Source organism: Crotalus tigris, unplaced genomic scaffold (genome assembly GCF_016545835.1).
Source record: "Crotalus tigris isolate CLP2741 ecotype Arizona unplaced genomic scaffold, ASM1654583v1 scf7180000019070.2622420, whole genome shotgun sequence".
Taxonomy (NCBI): domain Eukaryota; kingdom Metazoa; phylum Chordata; class Lepidosauria; order Squamata; family Viperidae; genus Crotalus; species Crotalus tigris.
Genome location: NW_024097360.1, coordinates 751,510 through 770,330, shown reverse-complemented (window position 1 = coordinate 770,330; position 18,821 = coordinate 751,510). Strand labels below are relative to the sequence as shown.

The following is an 18,821-nucleotide window of genomic DNA, read 5'->3' as shown; positions in this document are numbered from 1 at the left end:
TCTTCACCCATCCATAACTATCTCCTGCCTAGCCAGGAATGGAGATGTATAAATGGATATCAACAGCATGATACCATTCTCTGTGTTGTCAGATGACTTCACACAGCAGTTTCATGTAAATGTCAAAAGAGGGAAAGAGACTGAGCCCTGAGGCAACCCCCCACTGTAGGGGCCTAGGGCTCAACCTCTCCCTCCTCCCAACATCAGCTAAACTAGCCATGGAGAAGGGAGCAGAACCATTACAAAGTGCCTCCCATTCCCAACCCCCAAAGCCAATCCAGAAGGATACCATATTTGATGGTACTGGAAGCCACTGAGAGATTCAGGAGAAAGCCATGACAGTTGTACCACGCTCATCCCAAGTCCTCCAAAGATCATCAGCAAGGGCCATCTCTGTGCTGTACCCTGGCCTGAACTCAAACTGAAAAGAGTCTAGATAATCTGCTTTATACCTTTCACACTTTATCCTCTCTCAACATCCTTCCCACCTTTATCACTACAAGGTAAGTCCCATAAGTTCTTACTTATGCTCAGTCGACTTTATTCTTGGTTTTTTTTTCCAGCGGCACTGTAGCTGTCTCTTGTGTTGTTTCATCTCTTGAAATTCCTTTGAGAGGCACAATTTGGTCCAGTGCCCTGTTACCTGCTCATTCCAAACAGGAGGCCATGTTCTGTAAAGTGAACACTAAGCTAGCTAAAAAGGCTCCTTCTGGTGGTTTTAAACTACAGTGCTCACCATCCCATAGTAAGACCTACAACTGGAGAAAGCAAATGAGAGCTTAAATCCAAAAGGCCCAAATAAAAGAAGACCTTTATATAATACAGATCTTATTAGACAGAGACTGGCAATGGCGGGAGGAGGTTGAAGGACCACAATAACATTCATGGGCAGAGAGACAAAATGTATGTGGCTGTGACAATGATGTAAAATGGACAAGGTATATTGCATATGGACAGGGCTGGAATTTTTTGCCCAAAGGCTTTTTTTTTGCATTCTCCCCCCCCCCCTTTTTTTTTTCTTTTTAAAAGTGTTATCTATGTCTACCCTGCCTGAAATAACCATCCATGTTCCTACCTGAAAATGTCAAGAAAGTGCAATTTGATATTTATTTGGAAGGCTATAAAACTGCAGGTGAGCTGGGCTTCAAGGTTGTTGCTCAATATATGAGGGCATTTGCAAATGAGAAAGGGTATTCCACTTCTCTGATTTAGCAACTGTTTCCAGCTATTCCAGAACTTGATGAATACCTAAAGGGGAATCCTTCCTGATGCCAAATAAGGTGAAGCCAAATGAGTTGCTGAAAGGGATTGGAATGAATCTCACTTTGAGCAATCCTGATTCCAAAAAGCTACCTTGGGAAATATCCTTACTGGTGGAATTACGCAATATTACTTATCAGGACTTCTAGGGAAGAAATGGAGAACTGAAAATGGCTCCACAGCAGAATGAAGAGCCAATGACTTTGTAATTCCTCACTGGGCAAGGAGAGGTTTTGAGATCACCCACAAGTGCTCCTCTGCAGATTTCTTGTGAGGAGATTGAAGAACATCTATCTCCAGTGGGTTTACAACTTTGGGAGATGAAGAAAAAACATCTTCACTCCACCCTTGGTGGGCACTTTTCAAATACACTGAGTTTGCATACTTGCTTCTCTAATCACTATTGGAAAGTTCTTGTTAAATGCTTTTGAGCTATTAGAAATCTTTGGATTGGCAAGTTTTACAGTTACTAAGTGATTGTCCTTCAATTCTTAACTAAAAAAAGTTTAAATGGTGGTTTAAGGATTAAATATATATATATATTTCAGAATAAAAGAGCAAAGGGTTGATTAGAATTTTGATTTTGGAGAGTACAAATGGACTAAGGGTACAGTAAGGAAGGAGCCCATTGCAAGGAGGGAGAGGGGGAGCAAGGCAATACAGCCCAAAGATGGATCACAGAAAGAGAAAGAGATTTAGGATGACCATTGCCTAGAATCTCACAGGGCATATCCATTAGGTTAGTATAGGTTTAGTCTGGCAAGATTCTGTCTATATGGTGTGAGCAAATAAAGAACTTAACTTTGGCTGGATTGATCTCCATTCTCAGGCTAGGCTTGACACAATGTATTAATAATTAAAAGAGATATACAAATAACAAACCAAAAGAATGACATGGATAACTTTCCCATATTGGATTTACAAAAGAGACTTCTTAAAGTTTTGAAAAAAAAAATTGTGAGAAGGGATAAAGCAAACATTAAAAGAAATCAAGTTCTAAGACATTATTTGAAGGAATTCAAGATCAAGATTGTTAAAGGTAAAAGAAGGAATATAAAGTTGGTTTGTTTGAAATAGGTTAAAATAGATATGTTATCATCTCTGTTAGCTCTTTATGAACTTTTGCTGATCGAGACTGAGCAAGAAGGCTTCAAGGATCTGTTAATAGATAAGAGATGTGATGTAGGAAGAAGAAATTGTTTGTTGTATTTTAAGAGGCAATAAATTACTAAAATTGTTCATACTTGTGATGAAGCGGGAAGTCAATTCCTTATATGTTTGTTTTCTTTTTCTTTATTATATTCTTCTTTTCTATTTTTATCCCTTTATTTTTTAGTTTGTATTTTTACCATTTTAACAAAAAAAAATTCTACAAAAACAACATCTATCAGAGGTGGACAACTGGCATAGTCTTCATTCTTTGCACTTCACACATTCTGTGGCTCAGTTTTGCTTGCTGCTGCTTCTGATAATGCAAATGCCTTGCCCGTTTATTTTTGCTCAGTGATGCCAAATATGTGGTGGGAGAACTGCCAAGAAGATAAATAATGCACAGCATTGGATTCATTGAAAGCAGGTTTCATCTTACATTGGAATGAGGGTTATATCATGCAATCCAGAGGAAGTTTATTGCGAGGCTTGCATTCTCTCTCTGTCCTGATCCCTAATCCTCTGAATTCTGCTGATGCAGCAGAAAGCACAATTGGATGTTGTGGCTGTATTTTGTCAAAATCTGCAGCCTCAGGGTGTAACAATACTTGATCTGCCACGTGTACCCCCCCCCCCGGATGTGAGCTATCAGGAAACCAGCAGTGTTTCTTCTCCAATCTAGCCATGGTCTAATGGGTTGAATTTAAATCCCATCAATGGGTGAATTATGCCAGCTGCCGTAAACATAACAGAATAGAGAGATATCTGTAGGCTTCAGGCTCAAGATTGTTCATTTTAAGAGTTGTTCAGTCCCCATATGTCTGTTGTGATATTCCAGAATCATGATTCTTTCACTTTCAGAGCTGTGGCACAGTGATTAGAATGCAGTATTGCAGGCTAACTCTGCCCACAACCTGGAGCTCAATCCTGATAGGGGCTCAAGGTTGACTCAGCCTTCCATCCTTCCCAGGTTAGTAAAATGAGGACCCAGATTGTTTGGGGGCAATAGGCTGACTCTATAAAAGGTGTACAGGTGACAGTGGCTTCCAGGTCTGGGTAATTTCCTGAACTAATGCTGATCCCTTTGTGGGAAGTCATCCTCCCCACCAAAGAAGGAAATATTAAAAGGGCAGAATATTATATTTCCTCAAAGGATCTTAAAGAGGCAAAAAAGCACGGCCATTTTTTTAAATAGCCCCAAGTCTCCCTCCCCCAAGCAGAAACCAGCTCTGTAGAAATGCAGATTAGTAATCCATTCAGGAAGGTTGGAGGCCCCCAGCTATTAGCTTAGGAAGAGAAAGACACCTAAAATCTATATACCACACCCAAACTCTAGGACAGGACATAATAGCATTAACCCACAGATGCCAAAGGGGCAACTCAGACTCAGGTCAAAGTACAGGACACAGAAAATACAAAGCTTCAAATAGGAACAGTAAACAACCTAAAGAGCCCCAGAGGGTATAAAAACCTGCTCCCTACACGTGCTCTCTCTCTTTTCTTCCAGAGCCATCTTTCTGTCTGGCTCTCCTCTTCAAAAAACTGCAACCTTCTTTCTAAAGCAGTCACCATGTTGTTTATTCCCGGCTTGGACTGAACCATAATGAAGACCTTTCCTTCAACACCTTCTTTATGTCAGACAGTATTTTCCCCCCCTAGGAAAAATTCTGAAAAAAAAAGACCACCATTTCAAGTGAAGTTTGCCACAGCGACATCCTTCTTATTTTCTTGTAGTTTTGTTCTTTTGTGTTAATGAATTGTGGTGTAATAATTTTCTGTCACTTCTTGTAGATCGGTGGTTCTCATCCTTCAGTGTAGAGACTATATTTATTATTGAATTCACATGTTCAGGCAGAAGGCAATCTCTTTCAGACTATATACAATTTTGTTCACAGATGAGAGTGAACAGAGAACTGTAGTAGCTCTGTTTAGGGACCTGCATATGAATATGAGAGGCTTAAAATCTTATAAACCCTCAACTACAATTTTGAGCCAATAGGAACATTTGGAATTATGAGAACATGAGAACATGTCCTGTGGATGCTGCATCAAAATGGTTGCCACACCAAACATAGCAAGTCACAAGTGATAATGCTCCCCAGTTATCCCATTGATCTCACCCAATTATCTCACCCCATTGATCTCACCCAAATATGCCTGTCTCCATATATGTGTATTTTCTGAGTGGTGGGGGCAGACTGCCAGGTAATAATGGGTGCCCAAAACAAAATTCATAGAGCAAGTGAAAAAACAAAGCAATAGAAATGAAATTGTTATAGGTACTTTGTAGGGTTGTATGGGGAATCGGGAATAGCATCCTGAGAAAAACCTTGGATATCTGAGCCATACCGAAAGCACTTAGTCACATTGGCATGTCTGGGTATTTGGTAACACCAGCTGGTTTAGCCAGTCCCACAGTTTAATCCTGTGCCTTTCTTTTGCCCAAAGTACTGAGCTCCAACCACCCATCGTTTCTATCTTTTAAGATTGACCATGAGGAACTAGAGACATTTTTGTTCAATAAGTATATTGGAAGCTAAAGTTTCCTTTCACACACTGGCTTCCCACAGAGAAGCATGTGGATTTGGTGCCATGTTGGTGATCAAGACCATAAACTGCTGTTAAATATTAATTGCTACCATTGTGTGTTTTTAATTAAACAGAGCCAGGTAATATCTCCCCTTATCTATCACATTATGATACAACATTACCATTATATTAAAACACAGGATGTTAAATAATCCAGCATACCAATGATAACTATCAAACACAATTGGAAACTTCATCTAAGAAGCAGAGATTTTTTTTAAAAAAAATAAAAATCTGCCCCTGATTTCAGCAGTAGCCAAAGGACATGATCTACCAAAATAAGCTGTGCTAGAGAATGGGCTCTATTGATTAAAGAAAAGAAAAGAACAATACATTTATAACCTCCCAGCCCCCATCCCAGACATTCAGAGACTACAAACTGCAAAACTCAGTCAACTGACATGAACTCTTGAGTGAGGGATGGTTTTCAGTTACGAATAAAGTGGTTATTCTAGCTTCCTTCTACTTTGCTGAATGTAGGAGATTTGTAGGAGGTTTGCGGTTAAAGCATAATGGAAGGGATCTTGGAGATAACTTGCTGAACTGAGATGGAAATGAGAGGGATTCAAGAGCTTCCCATAGACTCCAGGAAAAAGGAAAATCCAGGTAAAGTAGGAGGAAATAAAACATAGCCAATATATTTTATTTCCATAGAAAGTGCTAAAAAAATTGACCCAGAAATCTGAGTTAGAATTTTGTTTTAATTAGTTTGATATTGATTTGCTTGGTTAAATTTGTATGTGCTTAAGTCCAAATTGGTAATTTTATCTCAGTGTGCAAACTCAATAATTCTAACTCAACTTTGTGCATTTGGATACTGTTGTTCAAACCTCTTGCAATGTAATAACTTCAATCTGAATGTTGGTTTGGGTTTTTTTTTTTAGAAAAAAAAGGGCTTCACTAGTGGAAAAAGTGTTCCAATTGAAAAGAAAGTAGTGCAGTTTTTAAGTTTTCTTCCCAATATTTCTTCCCAACATTGAATCTTTGTTCTCTTAAAGAAGAGCTACAGTATGTACCAAGTGTCTTCTTTTTAAACAAGTAAAGTTTAATTTGGTTTATCTCTTGTGAGATTGATCCATTTCTTAAGGAGGAGTTAAAATATTGCCCGATAGAACTTTTATTTTTTCTTTCATTTTTTTTTTACTCTTTTATCTGTCAGAAGGACAATACCGTTTGTAGGAGTCCTCTCTCACACAAACCATGCTTAGAAGCTGGGCACTGAATGAGGAAAAAGAGACATGATAGCAGAAGTTATCATCAGACTACTATCCTAATGCAAAACCTAGAGATTTTCTGAGAGAGGAATTTGAAATCTTCAGCCTTTCATCTTATGGACTTAAGCCTGCTATTATGGTAGCATATATAAAAATGGCTATTAATGAGTTTTTGGTATATGTGTGTAGTAGTATACCGTACAGTACAGAAAATTGCAGGTACAATTCTGTATAAATAAAGTCTCCAAATATACTAGATTGAAAAATATGAATAATGTCTGAAAAAACTAGAACCTTACCAAAAGTCAGATTTACTGTAGACTTATCTTCATATACCTCCTAGGACAGGGGTAGGCAACCTTGGCTCTTTTATGACTCGTGGACTTCATGGCTGGCTCAGGAATTCTGGGAGTTGAAGTTCACGAGTCATAAAAGAGCCAAGGTTGCCTATCCCTGTCCTAGGATGTTGGTAGTTGTCAGAGATTTTTCTGAGTCAGAGGAATTGGTGAAAAGCAAGTTGGCCATCATGTGCAGACCCACAGAAATGTCAGCTGTGGAGACTTCCAGTTCTGCCCTGTAGCGACATGGCTAATGGATTGCAGAGCTCCACACCCCAAGGCTGGTTTTGCCCTGCCAGGGGACCCTAAATGGGTCGAAAGTCACCCTGGAGAGGTGATGAAGGAGGAGGGGCACTCCGATGATAGCGGAATGACAGCAGTCAATCTGTTTGATCTGGGGGAAGCCCTCCAACACAACAGGAAAAAGGCTAGATGCACATCAGTGTTTAGCCCAAGCTACCAGCAGCCAAAGTCCAAAAGCACGAACCAGAACAACGGTGAACAGCATGTTTGGAACTGCGTGAGAATATTGATCTTCTCTCTTCTATTTTGTAATTGATTCCCTGGAAAAGATCCCCAAAGCAAGAAATCCTCCAAAAATGAGAAGGGAGATGAAATGTATGCAATGCTGTGACAGATTCATTCAAATGACAATGATTTCAAATCATGATGAGATTAAAAACAACTTTGATGGCAAAAAATGAGCATGTTTCCAACTTAAATTTACAAGTAAAAAATTCTCAGAAACTGATGATAAAGAACGAACAAACAAACCAGATAATAGAATACAAATCAGAGGATAGTGATCTAAAGAGGGAAGCTATTGATGAAGAGAACTACAAATTAATGCAAACAAAAGAAAACTTGCAAGGTTTTGCCACAACAATGGAAATGGAAAAGATATCCTATTTTTCAGGGCCTCAAAATCAACTTGAAGATTGGAAAGCAGTCCTAACAAAATGGACTATAGAGCAACCAGGACAATCATTAAAGTTTGGGAGACAAAAAATACATGTCTTATCTAACTTGTTTTTTCTATTCCCAACAACATTTGCAAAAATACAGGAAAAACCCCTGGGTAAGTCAAACACACTAACTTGGAAAGCTACCTGGCAAAAGAAGAAGGCTAGAATCAGGTCTGAAAGATTTGATGCGACTTACCAGATGGAGTACTATATGATCAAACATCCATTTGAATACCGTTAAAAGAATAGATAAATTATGGATATAAAGGGGTCTCAGTAAGAGAGACAAGATATATAAGTAGTATTGTAACTTCTATAATATATGAAATGTAAAAATATTGGGATGGTGCACATGAATGAAAAGGTTGGATATTTAAAGGTTATTAACTTTGAGAAAATTATGACTGATAAGAATGGTTTGAATACAGAGGGGAAATTAAGCTTAAATAAGAATCTTGAAAACAGGACATATAACAAGATGACTTTTACAAATACAATTGAAATATAAACTGATATATAACAAGATGACTTTTACAAATACAATTGAAATATAAACTGATAAGAAAAGATGCTATATGCTGATGTTACTGTTATTTGTATAAACACAAGAAAAAGGTTTATATTTAACTTTATATGCATTGAATTTTAAGAATGATATTTGCTTAATGTTGACAAAATGAGAATACTATTGGATGAAAAGAAGATCAAAGAAATATATCATTAATTAATATATTGATTATGGAACTATAGAAATTAATTATTATTGATTGTTTTTTAAACATATGAACCCAGACAACATGCTGTTTACTAAGCACTAAAGAATGTTATTGTAAAAAATTAATAAAATATATTTTAAAAAAAGTCAGCTATGTTGTGGCAACTGAACACTTCTTCCTGGAGCTGGTGCATGCATATCCAGTACATGATATGTGGGAGTTGAAGTCACTTTTTTTAAAAAAAAAAAGTACCTTAAGATGTACTTTCAATTTCATGTTTGCAATTTTTCAGATTTTGAATGATGACGCTGCTAACTTTGGCCACTTTGAAAGATATGTCAATAATTAATTTTACAATAATGCCGCAACCCCTCTTTGTGTGTGCTAGATGTTAAGATGAGGAAGCAACTCCATATAGGAATGGTTTTTATAGTTTTGCTATTAAACTCTGAAAAGGTTGTCTTCAGTTCTACAGTATATGAGTGGGAACAACAATGTGGAAAAACATAAAATCACATGAGCTTTAGATTAGTGCACTTTCATTAATTTGCACTTTTAATTAGTGCAAGTTCACATTTGCACTAATTAAAGAAATGACTGCCTTGAGCTGATTTGACTCCTGTTGACTGCAGACATGTCATTTGAGTGTAAACGTGTAAGCAATTGTGATAATCTTCCAGGATGTTCTGTTTTTGGACTTCCCAAGGTAGTTTATAGTTCTGGTGTAGATTTTTTGGGGGTAGGGTTGGTGGTCTCCCATCCAAGTCCTGGTGAGATCCAACCCTGTGTAACTTTCAAGATCAGCTAGGGTCAGCTATTTAACTGCCGCTATTGTGCAGGCAAAGTTACTATCATTTAAATAGAAATGCAATATTTTTAATATAATATAATACAAAAAAGTAATGTGGTAAATGGTGGGCCTGCTCTTCTGTTCAGATAGGTGCTCAGCATTGATGGACAGCTTCCTGGCCATTGCTCGATCTTTGTTCTTAAAAATGGTTTTAAACATGATTTGGACTAGGCAGCTTCAAATAAAGGATTGGCAATCCTTCAAAAGATGATGAACTTCACAAAACCTGGATACCTGGGCCTAGGCCATATGCAGCTCTGGCCACATTTAATCCAACAAAATAGCAGCATCACACAGATTTTTTCCTATATTTAGTTGCTCATACCAGGCCTCCCAGCACTGCTCCTGCCCTAGCAAGTAGATCAGTCTTGGAAATTTGAATTTCAGTTAAATGTGTGAGAAACAAAAAAAGTCAATTGTTACATTTTATCTTTGTTATCTCCCCCCCCCCCCCCCGCAGTTAGCTGTTAGGCATCAAATCAGATTCCAACTTATACAGACAGCCTTTAATTGCTGGTTAAATATTGAGAAGATTAATATAGCCAAGTATCCATCCATTATATCCTAGAGGATAGATATTTGAGGAGTTGTCAAAACCCAATAAATATTCATATTTGACTGGCAGACAAGAGAAGATATTATAGATGGATTGTACTCTCCTTTTCCCTCGCTCTTCTTGTTTGTCCCAAATGTAAGTAAAAAAATTCTTTGTTCTTTTTTGTTCTATTAGCTTTCCAGTTTTGACCTCAGCTTCACATTACAGCCCCGTGTAATTTAACACTCATTACTTTACAACATACAGAATTAACTTGTGTTATTGTCTTTCTGCCAATCTGACTGCATCTTGACTGACAAATTTCTCTGGCCTTATACTGAATTTCCAATTTATTAAATCCTCCCTCCCTCCCTCCCTCCCTCCCTCCCTCCCTCCCTCCCTCCCTCTCTCTCTCTCTCTCTCTCTCTCTCTCTCTCTCTCTCTCTCTCTCTCTCTCTCTCTCTCTCTCTCTCTCGCACACACACAAAACATGCCATATACAGACCTAAGCAGAACTGGTTTGTTGCTCTCTCCTTCTGAAATGTTTCAGTCTAGCCTACAATCTTAGTATTTTGATGAGGTCTCTTGTCCAAACAACATGCTTGACCCTGCTTAGCTTCCATATGAGAAAAGTGTCTCCTGTTATGATGTGTACTTTGGTCTTTCACCTTAAACCAATACAACAGTATTAAAAAGAAAAGAAAAAAAATGTGAAGATAAAAATCCAGGAGTTGCTTCCAATCTAACAAAACAGCTTTGACAATGGAAACTACTACACTATACGACTGTAGTGAAGGCAGAAGGGGATTCTTATTTCAAATTAATAGCAAGTAATTTTAATTAGGGTCTCTGCAGGATAGCAAGGCAGTAGAATTCTAACTAACTAAAAATAATAATAAAGCAAGCAAACAAAGAGATCTGATTGAATCCTCCAACAAGATTCTGCTCTCTCTCTCTCTCTCTCTCTCTCTCTCTCTCTCTCTCTCTCTCTCTCTCTGTAAAAGGAACAAAGCCCAATAAAACTATCAGAAAGCAGCTACTGTTAAATTGGAAGAGGATTTTTGAAGTTGTGGATCTTCAGGGCAAAATATAAGAAAACAGAGTAAGGAATCTACAGGAAGTCAATCTTTAGGACAAAATTGCGTTGCACCCTTAAAATGTCTCTGTCCTGTGCTTATGTTGCTTTGACTCTAAAATGGCTTAAGAAAATCCTGACTCAACTTTGGCCCTGCTTGCAAGGTCCACAGTCTCTCATTTCAGTATATAGTTGGGCCTTCCCACACTTCCTACACAATTGCCAATTGCTTTTCATCCTGACTGTGTTTTGCGTTTATGTGTATACATATACACTTAAACCGGATACACATGCATACACAAAGAGGCTTATCTATCTATCTGTCTGTCTGTCTGTCTATCTATCTATTCCTCCCTCCCTCCCTCCCTCTTGTAACCCAGAGATTCTTGTGCCTAACAGAGATTATAAAAAATTATCCATGATATAAAATCCATAAAAACAATAAAATATTTCCTATACATGTATATGTATATAGGTGCCTGTATGCACAAAGTTAATCTGAATATATGTTTTCAGAGTTAAAGCATGAAATATATGTATGTCAGGAAGATTTTTAAGCAGCCTTAAACATCTTTCTCCTCCCCCAGTTTTCAAATCAGAAACCTTCCACTTACATGGCCAGTGCTGCAACCATTGTGCCAATATATAATTCCTGGTAAAAATAACTTAGGCATTAAAGACTATAGAAACAATTGTCTCGGTTTTGAGGATGTACCTGCCTCTAATCAATGAATTGCAAGGGTTAGTCTGTAACGAAATAGTTTGCCAGCCAAAATGGATGGGGATGGTCAACATGACTTAAGGGGAGAGAATGATACTTTAAAAAAATGTAGAAAAATGTCACAATGAATCATATTTACAATAGGTGGAGAGTGTGTAAAGAGAGACATAATCTTTTCATATCCTCTAAAAATGGTTGCTGGCCTCTTCTGATGATGTATGCATCTCAGCAGTATAAATAAGCCCTAAGACAGACTTTTAAAAAGCTTCTATCAATTTTATTTGTGACCAAAAGACCCCAAAATAAAAAGTTTCTATTATGCTTATGAAGTGAGAACTGTGGTGATGTTAAGAATCCAAAGTTCCTGACTCAAGAAATCATGATAAAGATGGCAATAATTTATTTATTTTTTTAGACACAAGACAAATCTTATTATGGGGATACTAAACTCTGAAGTCATTAGGTTGATGAAGTCATCACCAAGCCTTTTTTCCCCCTAGTTGCTGGAAGCTTCTGTGACCACAATTCCTGAAAACTGGTGACATCACCTCTCTGTTTTGAGGTGGTCATCCATCAAAAGGGATTATAATGTATATCTTTACATAGGCTGATGGTAACATAACAAAGAAAAGCTCGTTCACCTTCCAATTCCCTCAGCTTTCTTAAGTAGCTGACTGTAGCTCTCAGCCACTCAAACCCAGTTCCTCCTGGTTGCCAGAATTTGCCTTACCCTGATGGCAGTATTTCTCAACCTAGGTCAGGGGTAGGCAACCTTGGCTCTTTTATGACTCGTGGACTTCAACTCCCAGAATTCCTGAGCCAGAGCTGGCTCAGGAATTCTGGGAGTTGAAGTCCACGAGTCATAAAAGAGCCAAGGTTGCCTACCCCTGACCTAGGGGAACTCTGGCTGGGGAATTTTGGGAGTTGAAGTCCACCATCTTCAAGTTGCCAAAGTTGAAAAAATGCTGTCCTGCAGTATAATTTAATGCACTTTTGGAGGTTGAAGACAGAGTGGGGCACAACCTCATTAAGTCATCTGCATATCAATGTGTAACAGAATAACAGAGTTGGAAGGGACCTTGGGGGGGGGTCTTCTAATCCAACCCTCTACTCAGACAAGAAACCCTATATCATTTCAGATAAATGGTTGTCCAAGCTCTTCTTAAAAAGTGTTGGAGCGCCCATAACTTTCGGAAGCGTTCCACTGATGAATGCATTCAGCTTAATTTCAGGAGAGGTTAGCCTGATTTCTTATGTCTGGCAAGGACAATGTTTGAGTTCTCCAAGGAGAGATGGAGGCAGGGAGGGGTATTTTGAACAAAGATAAAGAGGAGATAGGAGAAGGAAGAGAAAGGAATGGTTCTACCCAGTGCTTTTTTTTCTAAAAAAAAAAAAAAGGTGCTGGAACTCACACATGTCATACAACCCGCCTTGCCTACCCTACAAGGTTCCATCCAAAAAAGGTGCGGGAACTCCATTCTGGGCGTTCTATGAGAAAAAAAGCTCTGGTTCTATCCATTGTTTAGGCTGTACCCACCACCAGCTGGAATGCATCCCCCCCCCATTAGATGAAATGTGATCCATGTCAGAAAAAAAGTTGTCCATTGCATAATACATATGTATACAGAACAGCTGATTGCTCTGGAGCTGATTAGAGAAAATTAATAAATACAAGAGAATAATAATCATGACTCTATCTATTTTCATCTTCGTCTATATGGAATCAAATCAGGTTTAATGTTTTGTCCTGACTTGGCCTATTCTGGGGGCACCTTCCATAGGATGCTATTTAGGTCAAATGAAGCCTTCTCTCATATGCCAACTATGTACCTTGCTATAATTCAATCTTTTTTCATCAGGAAGGAAAAGTTCTGAGCATTTGAAGAGGTGTGAAAAGAAGCCGACATCTCTGAGTAATAGCCAATTGAATGAGTTGCATCAAATGGCCCATTACTGGTGTGAACGTAGAATGTATGCCACTTTTCCAGAAAGATGCTCAGGGCAGAACAGATGGGAGTGATCCTATCTTATTCTGAAGGCCACAGGAGTAGATGCCACTGCCACAGAAACTGCACCTGGAACATAAGGTTGATTCTCATGTTTAATCCTGATGCTCAACCCTCAGTTCAGTCTCTAGTCTAGTAGATCAGAAGGATCATTCCTGGAGGTGTGCCATGAGGTGTAGACTAAAGCAGAATGCATCTGCAAAAAGAGTGCAAGAATTTGGAGAACTATGACTCAGATGGTTTGTACAGCTCTCAAGGGTAAAGCTGTCCATTAAACACAGTAGATAAAGAGGAGCTAGGAAAGGAGGTAAAAGAGAATACAGAAGAGGTGCATCCAAGATTAAATTTGTGTGCAGGGGCTGGAGGGTGAGAAAACTCATATATAAAGATATTCACCATTCTGAAAGAATCCGATGCAGTCCTTCAAAAAGCTCTCAAGTCCACTGGCCACAAAAAGAACTCCCCATCCAGCTCAATCCAATTCATATGCTCATAGAGCAACTTCAATATTATAGCCTTATAAAACAAAGACAGCTAGGACCTACCTAATGCTGGTTTCATTTTTCATATGCAGTACAAAGATGTACATGTGTGCGTTTCACTCATGTGAGACAGCCAAGGCATAGTTAGTTTGCATAAAGAATAGAATGAGTCTGCTAGAATTGACATGGAATGCAAACTAAGGCAGAAACTTTGTACTATGTAATGTCCATATCTTTTTGCTATAGAATAGAATTTCAAACCTGTACCCATAGATTAATCTGGGTTTTTTTTTTCAACATAGGTTTGGATTTCAGAACATAGCTTTGGAGTACAGAAAAATGTCTGTTCAAGATGGAGTTTTTATTAAGTGTGTGTGCGCGAGCTGGAGAGTGAGCAAACTCACACATGAGTTTGAAATCCTTCAAAAAAAAATCTCGGGTGAACTGACTAAAAAATAAAACCCTTCTCAACTCAGCTCAATCAAACTTTTCTTCTTCAAAATTCTTTGAATTATTTGAATGAACCATCTTTGATCGTGTTTTGACTTCTTTGGGCCATGTTGTGTCCTGAGCCTGCAAAAGCAGGCTCGGGATGTTGCATTGGTCCTGGGCATTCCAAAAGCTGCTCGGAACCAGACAGAGTGGTGCCAGCCTTGCGTGCATGCGCAAGGTGCGAAAATGCTCTGTTCCTATTGGTTGACACTGTCCGGGCTTCTGGCCATATAAAAAGGCCTGTGTGCCTTTTGCTTTTGCTTGGTTGTTGTAGAAGGAGAATAAAGTGTTTATTCAGCATCGCCATGTGTCTTCATCATTCGCACGCAAACAAAGTATACAACAGGCCAAGAAAATGAAATCTGGACTGTCAGAATCCAGCATGGGATGGTCAATGGTAGGGCCCATGGATGGCAAGCAACATACATGTGTGGATAGAAGAATGAATTAATAAATATATACGCGCATACATATTTATATGACCATACACTAAAAGTCCTCAAATCCAAATGGCAAAGATAAGGGCTTGGCCAATATCTCAGGGAGACATTGCAGCATAGAGATGCTACATTTGGGTCCAAGTATTCAAGGAAAGAAATCCCCACAGTTTCTACAGCCTCTGCTGAGTATTAGGCTCCTAGAAGGAAAATAAAATGTGGTACCTTTTCAAAGTATAGGTTGGCCCAACATTTGTGCTTTGAAGGCCCAAAGCCTCTTTCTTCTCCTTGCTTGCCATCTGATCAGCTTGCTGATTTAGCGGACACTGGAAGGACAGTGGGGAGACCCAGATCCAGGAATGTGCTGCGCCTGTCACTGAGGATTTGTAATATCATTTGAAATAACCTTGTGGTGTTGAAATTGTTTTACATATATTGCTGCAATAATCTTTACATTAATCATGCAGAGTGTGGCTCTGCAATTCTGTTGTTATATTCACTCTATTTTTTTTTTTTTTTTTAGTCTTTTAACTTCACAGTTTGCTCAATTGTTACAGAAGCACATTAAACAAGCAGTACCACTCTGGAAGCCGGGACCAAACTTGCATAGAATGCAAATCAATGAAAGAGCTCCTGTGATAACATATGGAGATAGGTTTTTTCTATGAGTGGTGCAAAAACAGCAAATGATTCCCTGCAATCAGGGAAAATAGGACTAGCATATTAGTTCTGTCCCCGGTGCCATTTCATGTTAGGAGGCATCCACCTCTCCGTGGAGGCTTTCCATATCATTCAGGAACTAGAGCAGGGGTAGGCAACCTTGGCTCTTTTATGACTGATGGACTTCAACTCCCAGAATTCCTGAGCCAGCCATGCTGGCTCAGGAATTCTGGGAGTTGAAGTCCATCAGTCATAAAAGAGCCAAGGTTGCCTACCCCTGAACTAGAGAGTTAAGTAAATAAACGTACAGAAACAGGTGGAAGCAGAAGCATATGAAACTCTGATCCTTCAAGCTTTCTCTGTGTAAATGTATGCTCTGAGGCAGACCAACACTTGTCTAGTCTGTCATAAGGTGGCTAAACCCTGGGATGTCCAAGAAATGGCAGCATAGAGAGCTATGGGTTATCTGAATTTTTTACAGCTCCAGTCTGGTAGTTCTAGTCCAGCATATGTTTTGAAAACTGATATGGAATGAAAAGCAGTGAACAGCTGATCCAAACTCCTGGTGTTCAGAATTATATACCAAGGATAGATAACTGTCCAGACTTGTTAAAAGCTGGGAGACACATACATTTAGAATAACGATAATGCTATCTCTTGTTACCATGACTAATGTTCTGTCTTTGCTTTTCTTGTTCATAGAAGCTTTCTAACCCTTTAAGATCTTCAGTGAACGTCTTAGCATCTATACTACCTGGGATGAACAGTTATCAGGAAAAGGCCATCTCACTTTGGAAGACAAGAGCAGAGGCGGGTAATTTATTTTATCAAGGGGCCTCATTAGAAACTAAGACTGTTATGGTCAGCCGAACCAAGAGGCTGAATTTAATTCTGCTCAATATTAATTTTATTGCTTTATACAAACCAGTCAATTATGTGGTTTTGATTAGCTGCTATGTGTAAGGATTCATGTTATGATACAGCTTTGAAAATGTGTAGGCCAGGTATACCAGTAAAAAAATAGTAAAAACACCAATCATATCATTATTTCATGTTCTTTTTAACATAACACACTTTTAACCTCCACAAAAGATACTGAAGACATATATGCTTTGCAGTATGTTAAAGACCAGCAATTAATTAACTTTGTACAAAATGTAATAGCATTCTGTCTGTTTATTTCATTGTGTACTTCATAAATATGTTGTGTCCTGTTGGCACAGTGGTTAGAATGCAGTATTGCAGTCTAACTCTGCCCATAGCCAGGAGTTCAAGGTTGACTCAGCCTTCCAGCCTTCTGAGGTCAGTAAAATAAGGACCCAGTTTGTTGGGGGGGGGAAGGGGATACACGAACATTGTAAACTGCCCTGAGAGTGTTGTAAATATAAGTGGTGGTATATAAGTCTAAGTAGTATTGCTATTGCTATGTTCAATTGCTTCCTGTTGCTCTTTGTCAGATCTCCTCAGCCTCATCTATCTATCTATCTATCTATCTATCTATCTATCTATCTATCTATCTATCTATCTATCTATCTATGTCAGACACAAGTAAAACTCAGGCTCACTACTTTATTATATTGTCACAATTACCCAAGAATCTTCCCATATTGCCATCTTTAGTCCGGAAACAGATAAATAAGGCTCTATGGGGCTTAAGGGAGGGTAGAATAAGTTCTGGACCCCTTGCAGCTACTCAAAGACTCAAGGCTAATTCCACACTAGAAGCCTCTCCCTTGCCTGGCTGGGTATTTGCTGAAATATTTGCTTTTGTCTAGTGTGGTAAACCTACTGCTTTTCTCTGAAGCCTCTGATATAATAGCTGGCAATGCAAACTGTTAAGAACGTGATACCCAATCTGACTGTGGGCTTGGCAGACTGTAGGTTATCCCTATTGCCCTGTGGGAGATAAACAGGAATCTAAAGGAAGCAGATGGTAGTATGTTTCCCAAGATGGGACAGAAAAAAATAGATGAAACATAAATATTGAAAAAAAAAGAAAATGTCTAGAAAAAAATCAGGGAAACAACAGCTTCTCTACAAAGTCTTTCCAGTTCAAAAAAGAAAGGGGAGGAGGGAGACAAGATGAAAAGGATGTCCTAGACCAGTGGTTCTCAACCTTTTTAATGCCGTGACCCCCAATCGGTCGTAAGTCGAGGACTACTCAACTGGTGCAGCACCGTTTGCAGAATGGGACTTTTGGCGGGCTCAGCAGGGTAGAGACAGCCTGGACAATTCCTACTGGCTTTTGAAAGCCAATAGAATTAGACTCTATTCAAGAGAGTCTATTCTATTGGCTTTCAAAAGCCAATAGAATAAAAGGGAGTAGCACAGCTAAGGAAAAGGGGAAAAAAATGGCGGACTGCGTTGTTTGGCGACCCCCGTGAAATGGTCGTTCGACCCCAAATGGGGTCCCGACCCACAGGTTGAGAACCACTGTCCTAGACATAAGGCATATATAACTTGTTTTAAACTGAATCTTCATTCCCCATCTTTCTAGTGCTCAAGTGCTCGCACGTCAAGAAAAATTAAGAGACATTCCTGGGGACGTTGGTCTTACATGCTGAATTTGATCTGCTGACTATCTACGTACTTCCTGATCTGACTATAGCAGTCCTCCTGTACAGTCCTCATTTAGTGACTATAATTAGGACCGCAAAAGTGTTATTAGCAAAATGGTTGCTAAGTGAAACTGCTTCTGTGCTTATGATTTTACTTACTTTGTTTTATAGACTTGTTAAGATTATAAATGTGAATATTAGTAGTAAAGTTACGTTTTCAAGGAGCTGTGGTGGCTTAGTGGTTAGAATGCAGTATTGCAGGCTAATTCTGCTGACTGCCAGGAGTTCGATCTTTACTGACTCAAGGTTGATTCACCTTTCATTCTTCTAAGATCGGACCCAGATTGTTGGGGGCAATAGGCTGACTCTGTGAATCGCTTAGAAATTTCTGTAAAGCATTGTGAAGCAGTATATACTGTAAGTCCAAGTGCTATTACTATTGCTATTCCAGTCATCACTGTGAACAGTCACTAAATGAGGCAGGTATTAAATTATGACTATCTGTATAAAATGTAACCATTGGATTTCTGTGGCTAGGCAATTAATCTACCTTTCAACCATTTTAGTTTCCATGGCTTTCTGGTAATTGAAGCGTTCTGTGGTTACTTGAGTTCTTTCTTACTGTATTGTAGATGAGATTATATCTATAACATCCTCTCAGAATTATAATCACTGTGCCTCTTGAAGGAAAGCCAGCCTCCAATTTAAGCCTGCAGTGTAGATAAACTTAAGCTGAGAGTATCTTCAAAGGATTTCATGGCTGAGTGCGTTGAG

General features: G+C 38.8%; 1 long non-coding RNA gene across 1 annotated transcript; it reads left to right on the top strand.

The window, feature by feature from the left end:
• Window positions 1-5,277: 5,277 nt before the first annotated feature.
• Window positions 5,278-18,563, top strand: LOC120315305. Its single transcript, XR_005558652.1, has 3 exons — window positions 5,278-5,604; window positions 16,192-16,303; window positions 17,987-18,563. It is a non-coding gene; the product is annotated as an uncharacterized LOC120315305 (long non-coding RNA).
• The last annotated feature ends 258 nt before the right edge of the window (window positions 18,564-18,821 follow it).